Source organism: Mytilus trossulus, chromosome 8 (assembly GCF_036588685.1).
Source record: "Mytilus trossulus isolate FHL-02 chromosome 8, PNRI_Mtr1.1.1.hap1, whole genome shotgun sequence".
Lineage (NCBI taxonomy): Eukaryota > Metazoa > Mollusca > Bivalvia > Mytilida > Mytilidae > Mytilus > Mytilus trossulus.
In genome coordinates this window covers 29,788,145-29,794,644 of record NC_086380.1, presented here as the reverse complement: position 1 = coordinate 29,794,644, position 6,500 = coordinate 29,788,145, and positions in this window count along the sequence as shown.

The window sequence follows — 6,500 nt, the reverse complement described above, 5'->3', positions numbered from 1 at the left end:
ATTTGGTTAACAAAGACGTTTTTAAAAAAAAGTCTTTTAACCAACATTTTTGTAATTTTTGTTAACAATTCTAAGAATTTTCGCTACACATCTGACTCTGGTGCTATCACAAAAAAGTGGCAAATTTGTAGATGCCAAAAGATGGATTAACTGCAATATTTGGTAGTTCATGACAAAAGTCATCATAATAAAAACTTGAAGATTATTTCGTTTATAGGTGTGACCTGCAATGACATTTCTAGGCCTATAGAGGGGAAACGTCATTGTTAAAAAAGGCCACCAACTACATAATTTGGACTAGTCACGATATGTCTAGGCTTATGGTGGTACATTTTCTAAAATTTGCTTTTTGTATATTTATTTAGAACATAAGGAATAAAAACACACTGTCATGTTAGTATCATAGTACGATCTATCTTTTTGAATATTGTCATAATGAAACTATTCAAACACGTCTTTTTAATATCGGCATCTATGAAATACAAAATTATTTTATTCTTATTGGAATTTCCACAGCGTATTTAAATACAAATTCAAAATGGATTAAATTTAGAAAACAACTTTTGATCTGCTTTACCCTTCCGGAGCACATGAGATCACCCCCAGTTTTTTTGTGGGGTTCGTGTTGCTTAGTCTTTAGTTTCTATGTTGTGTCTTGTGTACTATTATTTGTATGTTTGTCTTTTTATTTTTAAGCCAAGGCGATGTCAGTTTTTTTTCGATCTTTTTTTTTCTTCTCTCCCTTGTATAGATAATGTATTTTATTTATTAAATAGATATAGGAAGATGTGATACGCGTGCCAATGAGACAACTCTCCATTCAAGTAATAATCTATAAAGGTAAACCATTTAAGAAGTTTATGTTTTAAAGGGTATTAAGCGGCTTTTATTTTTATAAAAACTAGAAAAAAATTTAAGGTAATTTAAACCATTTTATTTCGTCGATTGGCTATGTGCTTTGGCATAGAAAGTAAAGATGAGAATCCAGTTCATGAATTCCATTTTCTTTAAGGTAGATTGATTGGTTCACTGTTGTTTACTTCATGTCGAGTGGGAAATATATATTCCATACATCTTCATAACGAGAAAACATGATAACAATAAAAGGTAGCTCTGCAATGTAGGGGTCAACCAAAACGAAAGTCACGACATTTTGGCTTCCAGGGGAAAATATATGTTCAAAGGGGACAGGAATTTTGCCTGTCAACAAATCACATACGGAGTCATTAGCTTTTGTGGTTGGTTGCTCAAAGTCCAGTTGGAAATATTTCAGGCATGTTGAGCTAAGACGAGAACAAAGTAACAATAGCTACAATTAAAATAAAAAGACTGCAGGTCCCGCAACAGAGGTTAACTGGGTTGCAGGTTGAATAAAAATGAGAATGCCACGAGATAATAAGTGTATATTTGATAAGGACAGATATACAGCCTTTCAACATGTCACATAGTCATACGGACCCCCAAAGAGTTGTTGTAAGGGTTCATAACGTGCAGAGAGCAGAGAGCGTGACCTAGGATTAAATGTCCCCATTCTCACCAGCCGTGGCTGCGTACTTGATACATCCCGAACAGTCCCACTTTGTAAAGGGTTTTAATGCCGGTCGGAAGAAGACCTGTCGTGACCATATTTCGATCCCCCAGTCCCCCTCGTGGATCAGAGTCATCAGACATTTGTTGCGAAGGTGTTTTAAATTGCATAGAGCGTAAAACCCTATCGTTTAAAGAGACATCGGTTGAAACGTCCCCTAAGACCGGACGTTGGTTCGTATTTAAACATCCCGCACTGAAAAGACGAGTTATGTAACATCATTAAAACATCGTCATTATATGTTTAGAAAACATTCCAAGGTTAATAATGCACAACTCGTGCAGACAAGGACAAACGGTTCGAAACAGTTGAAACCTGGAAAACATATTGACCCGTACGTGTGAGCTAAACAAACATAAACACTAGCGTAATTTTAAAGATTCTTTACAACTTTTCAGATTTATAACGGCCGTTTACTATTATAATGCAATATATAATAAAGAAATAAACCCGGCTATTCTAAGATTTTAATTTGTGTCTAATTTATATCTCTGCTAAGTTTTGAAGTCGTAAATTTTTAGGTAAACCATTCTGACTTGAATTTGGTAAATTCTCACATATCTGCAGCAAGTTTGTGACCTTTCGTTTCGTGTAAGCATCTAAATGCGAGTCCAGTTTTGAATAATTACAATTTAATTTTGTAAATTGCAAGTAGTTGTTTTTAATAAAATTTCGTAACTCATCTGAAACTGAAGATAAAAGTGAATTGTCGTCTATTTCTTGATTATTACCACATGTAAACACAACAACCAAACGGTCGAACATATCCTTACAATGATTCTGTAAAAAGTTAATCAACTCTGGTGATAAATATTTATCTAACGATACAACCAATAAAAATGCATATGGCATTTCTTGGACTTCCTGTTTGGCTGACTCTATGAGTTGAAGTACTGTCTGTCGGTCTGTATTTTTATTTATGACAGGAATCCCAGGTGTATCAACGACGGCAAATCGTTTGCTTCCAATTTTCTGGTCCATGCGATTAATTATTTGCGTATACGAAGTATCCAAAACATTTACGACTTTCCTGCCAAATACGTCAGAGCCAATTATCATGTTGCCAACTGAACTTTTACCGCTTCCTGTTTGACCAATCAAAACCAATCCAAATTCAGTTTCTGTTGAAAAAAAAGGATTTTTTATGCTTAGTTTCTCCATCATATCGTTATCTCATGCAAGTCAGTCTTGCAAAAATATATATTGGAAATGAACGCCTCAATATTAGTTGTAAACTGAAAATAGTTTATGTGACTAATAGTTTTTGTGCCTTTACCAGTCTTTTGAGTCAAGCCGTTTGCAACAAGCTTTTTATTCTATTGATAAGCTTTAACACTTAAGATAGGGTTAATAGCTTGACAAACAAGCTAAACCCCGTCACATACTTTATTTGCCAGCCTCAAGACAGTAGCCTGTAGTTCAGTGGTTGTCGTTGTTTTAAGTTTGACATATTTGTTTCTGGTGTTATGAATTAGGCGTAGTTCAAAATGTTCATGCCTTTTTTTTTATCAGTTTGTGTCTTCAAAAAATTTGTTATGAGCCACAACTCTCATCATACAATCTTTATTAAGGACGCTTGTTTATACCTACGTACATGTACAAAAATAACTCATGATTGAAAATATAAGACTTAACATACCTTCATCTTCTTCTGTTAAAACTAAACGAAAAGAAAAAGGGAGCAACTCAGCAAAATGAAAAAAGAAAGATCGCAGAAGTTGAATATATAAATTCATTCAAAACTTAAAAAAATCAGCATCATCTACACTACAAAAGCAAAAACACAAACATATTAGAATAAATCAACAGCATTTCGCAGGGTTTCTGGTGAATCTAGGGTATACCATTTCAGTTTCAATTGCTCATGACTTACTACGGAAAACATGACAAACGGAAAAGTAGTAAAATAATATATACATTACATAAAATAAATGATCACTAATTAAAAATAGTTACTTTCTATCTTTTTTGGAGTTGCTACACTCTGACATTGACTTCTTGATCTGAGTGCGGAGTCTGAAAATATATCACAATAAACTCGTTATACATGTACACACGCAGACATATTTAATATTAATTACTTTCATTAACATGAACAATACAGTTATATTCAATTAGTCTGTACTAAGTGTCTTTTTGTTGTGAGGATGTATAAGTACCAAGTAAGGTCCACTCAGGGTTTCTGTAAGATACATTTCTGCTTTGTATCGATCTAATGAGTTGAGCCCTTTTCAGTTAATTGTGTTATGTTGTGCTGTTACACAACTGTCTCATGTTAGGAAAAGGTTGGCATGCCTTTAAACCTGTTCAATCCCGCTACATCCTGTATGTGCCTGTCCAAGTCAGGAGACTGAAATTCAGTGGTTCTCGTTTGTCGTTGTACATCATATTTGTTTTTCGTTTATCATTTTGTACACGAATCAGACTGCTTGTGTTTTACACTTGTCATTTGGGGTATTTTATAGCTGACTATGCTGTTTAATGTTTTACTCATGGTTGAAGGCCATAAGGTGGCCTATAGTTGTTAATGTCTGTGTAATGTGGTCTCTTGTGGGGAGTTGTCTCATTGCGAATCATACAACATCCTCATAATTTTTTTATAGCTTTTATTAGATACCTTCATCTCGATCCTCTTGCATTGACGATGTAATGAACGACTGTCTTTCTGGTGTCTGACTTGAAGCTGTAATATTAAATAAATCATTCTATTAGTGTATATATGACTGAAATTAGATTGAATTAAGGCATACTTTTTTGTATGTCAATGAAACGTCAAACAACCTACACCAAAAAACTATCTAAAAGTTAGACCAAAAAGGATTTCGTCTATACAAGTTTATTTCATTTTTTTATTTTTCAAAATATTAAATCAGATACATTTTTTATACTAGTATCCATCTTGGGTATGTGTTAACGTGATAGAATGATAGTTTGTGTTTAATGCCACTTTCAGCACTCTTACTTATATCGTGTCGGCCAGTTGGTGGAGGATATTGGAGTACCCGGAGAGAACAACCGAGCTTGCCAAGAAACTGACATTCCCAGTAATTAAAAAGATAGGAGTTGAATGAAACTGCTAAGTGTGTGGAAATAAAACGAAACAGAATATAAAAAAAAAAAAAAAATCTTCCAAATAGTAATTTTAATCTACGTACTGACATAAAAAGTTAAAGAACTAAAACGAAAAACATCCTCGGAGCTTTTAGTGGAAAGAAGCATGTACTATATGCAACATTTTTGTTCGTGTCAACTTTTAAACGGAAATGAAATGAACTGCCTTCTAAATATGCACACTAGTATACTAGGATACGTAAATTGGACGGTTGGAAAGCCAAATTAGGCATAATTTTTCAAACCATATTAAGGGAGGTCAATGGTTCTATTAATATTATTCATAAGAATTATGACAGAATTATGTAATTACCTTCTCTTGTTTTCACAAATATAGCATCTCTCTCATCCGAGTCGGATTCCATTTCGTCTAAAAAGTAAAATTTAAGTTGTTAGTTTTAAGAAATTTATTATAAAATATATATTTTCCACTTTTGCTGCTATTTCGAACACTCATAATTATTCAATTCGATTATTTCTTTCTGTAGCACCAACCTTTCGAATTAATTATCATAAAATATAGTATTTAATTAATTTGATATCAATAGAAGTAGAATTGTTACATGTTTATTTGTTTATAATGTAATTTTTAGACGTTTTTACTGTCTGTTGTCTGTTGATATCATAAACACGAAATATCTTCTCTTACACGTCTTAAACAAAAACAGTGTATTAAAGACAGGCTGCACAAGACAACATCATACTTTGATTTCTAACTGGAGTAATTCAGATGATTTTTATGAGGTTTTAAGACAACACAAGCGTACTTGTCGGATTCATGATAGACCGCACGAAGTAGTTTCTCTTTCGTGTGTCCATTTTTTCTTTCTTGGAAAAAGGGAGATCACTTGCGTACCTAACGACGAACGTTTTTAATCCCGCATTCCGAAAAAGGCGTGCAGTTACGTACACTTCGCAATTACAAGCTTGGAACAGATCGATAACAGCTATGTCGTATTTAATTGGAATATTCGAAAGAGTAGAGTTTGTACTAAAGATAATATCAAATTCAGTATAAAACAAAAGCAGTACACTGGAATGTATCAATGTACGATTTATGGAGGATCATTCAAAATATTCCGTTAAGTACCATATATAGACGCGAAATAAATACGAATGAAAAATATACATTTTATTTAGTGTACATTTCCTGAAGTTTATGTTTAAATCTATTTAAAATAGTAACGTTAGCTTTCTCGTACATGAATTGTTTTACATTTGTCATTTCGCGGTCTTTTATAGCTGGCTATGCGATACGGGCTTTGCTTGTTTCAGAAGGCCGAACGGTGACCTATAATTGTAAATGTATGTGTCATTTTTGTCTCATGTAAAGAGTTGTCTCCTTGGCAATCATGCCACAGCTTTTTTTTAATTCAATAAAATGTCAAGCAGACTTCACACGGACGAAGGAAAAAAAGAAACAGTAAAAGTATCAGTCTTATTGTACTCGAGGAAAAATATACAGTGACGTGGGCAATCAAGAATAATGACAAAAGACTAAAAACAGCGAGAACATTCTCATACAGTTACATGAACCAAACTAAAAACCAGGTACTCTCATTCGCTCCGAAAGGGTGGCAGTTCCTGCTCTAATAGTTACACTCGATGTTAGTTATTGAAGAGAAATTCCGATTACAATATAAAAAAGAAGATGTGGTATGATTGCCAATGAGACAACTATCCACAAAAGACCAAATTGACACAAACATTAACATATATAGGTCAACGTACGGCCTTCAACAATGAGCAAAGCCCATACCGCATAGTCAGCCATAAAAGGCCCCGATAAGACAATATAAAA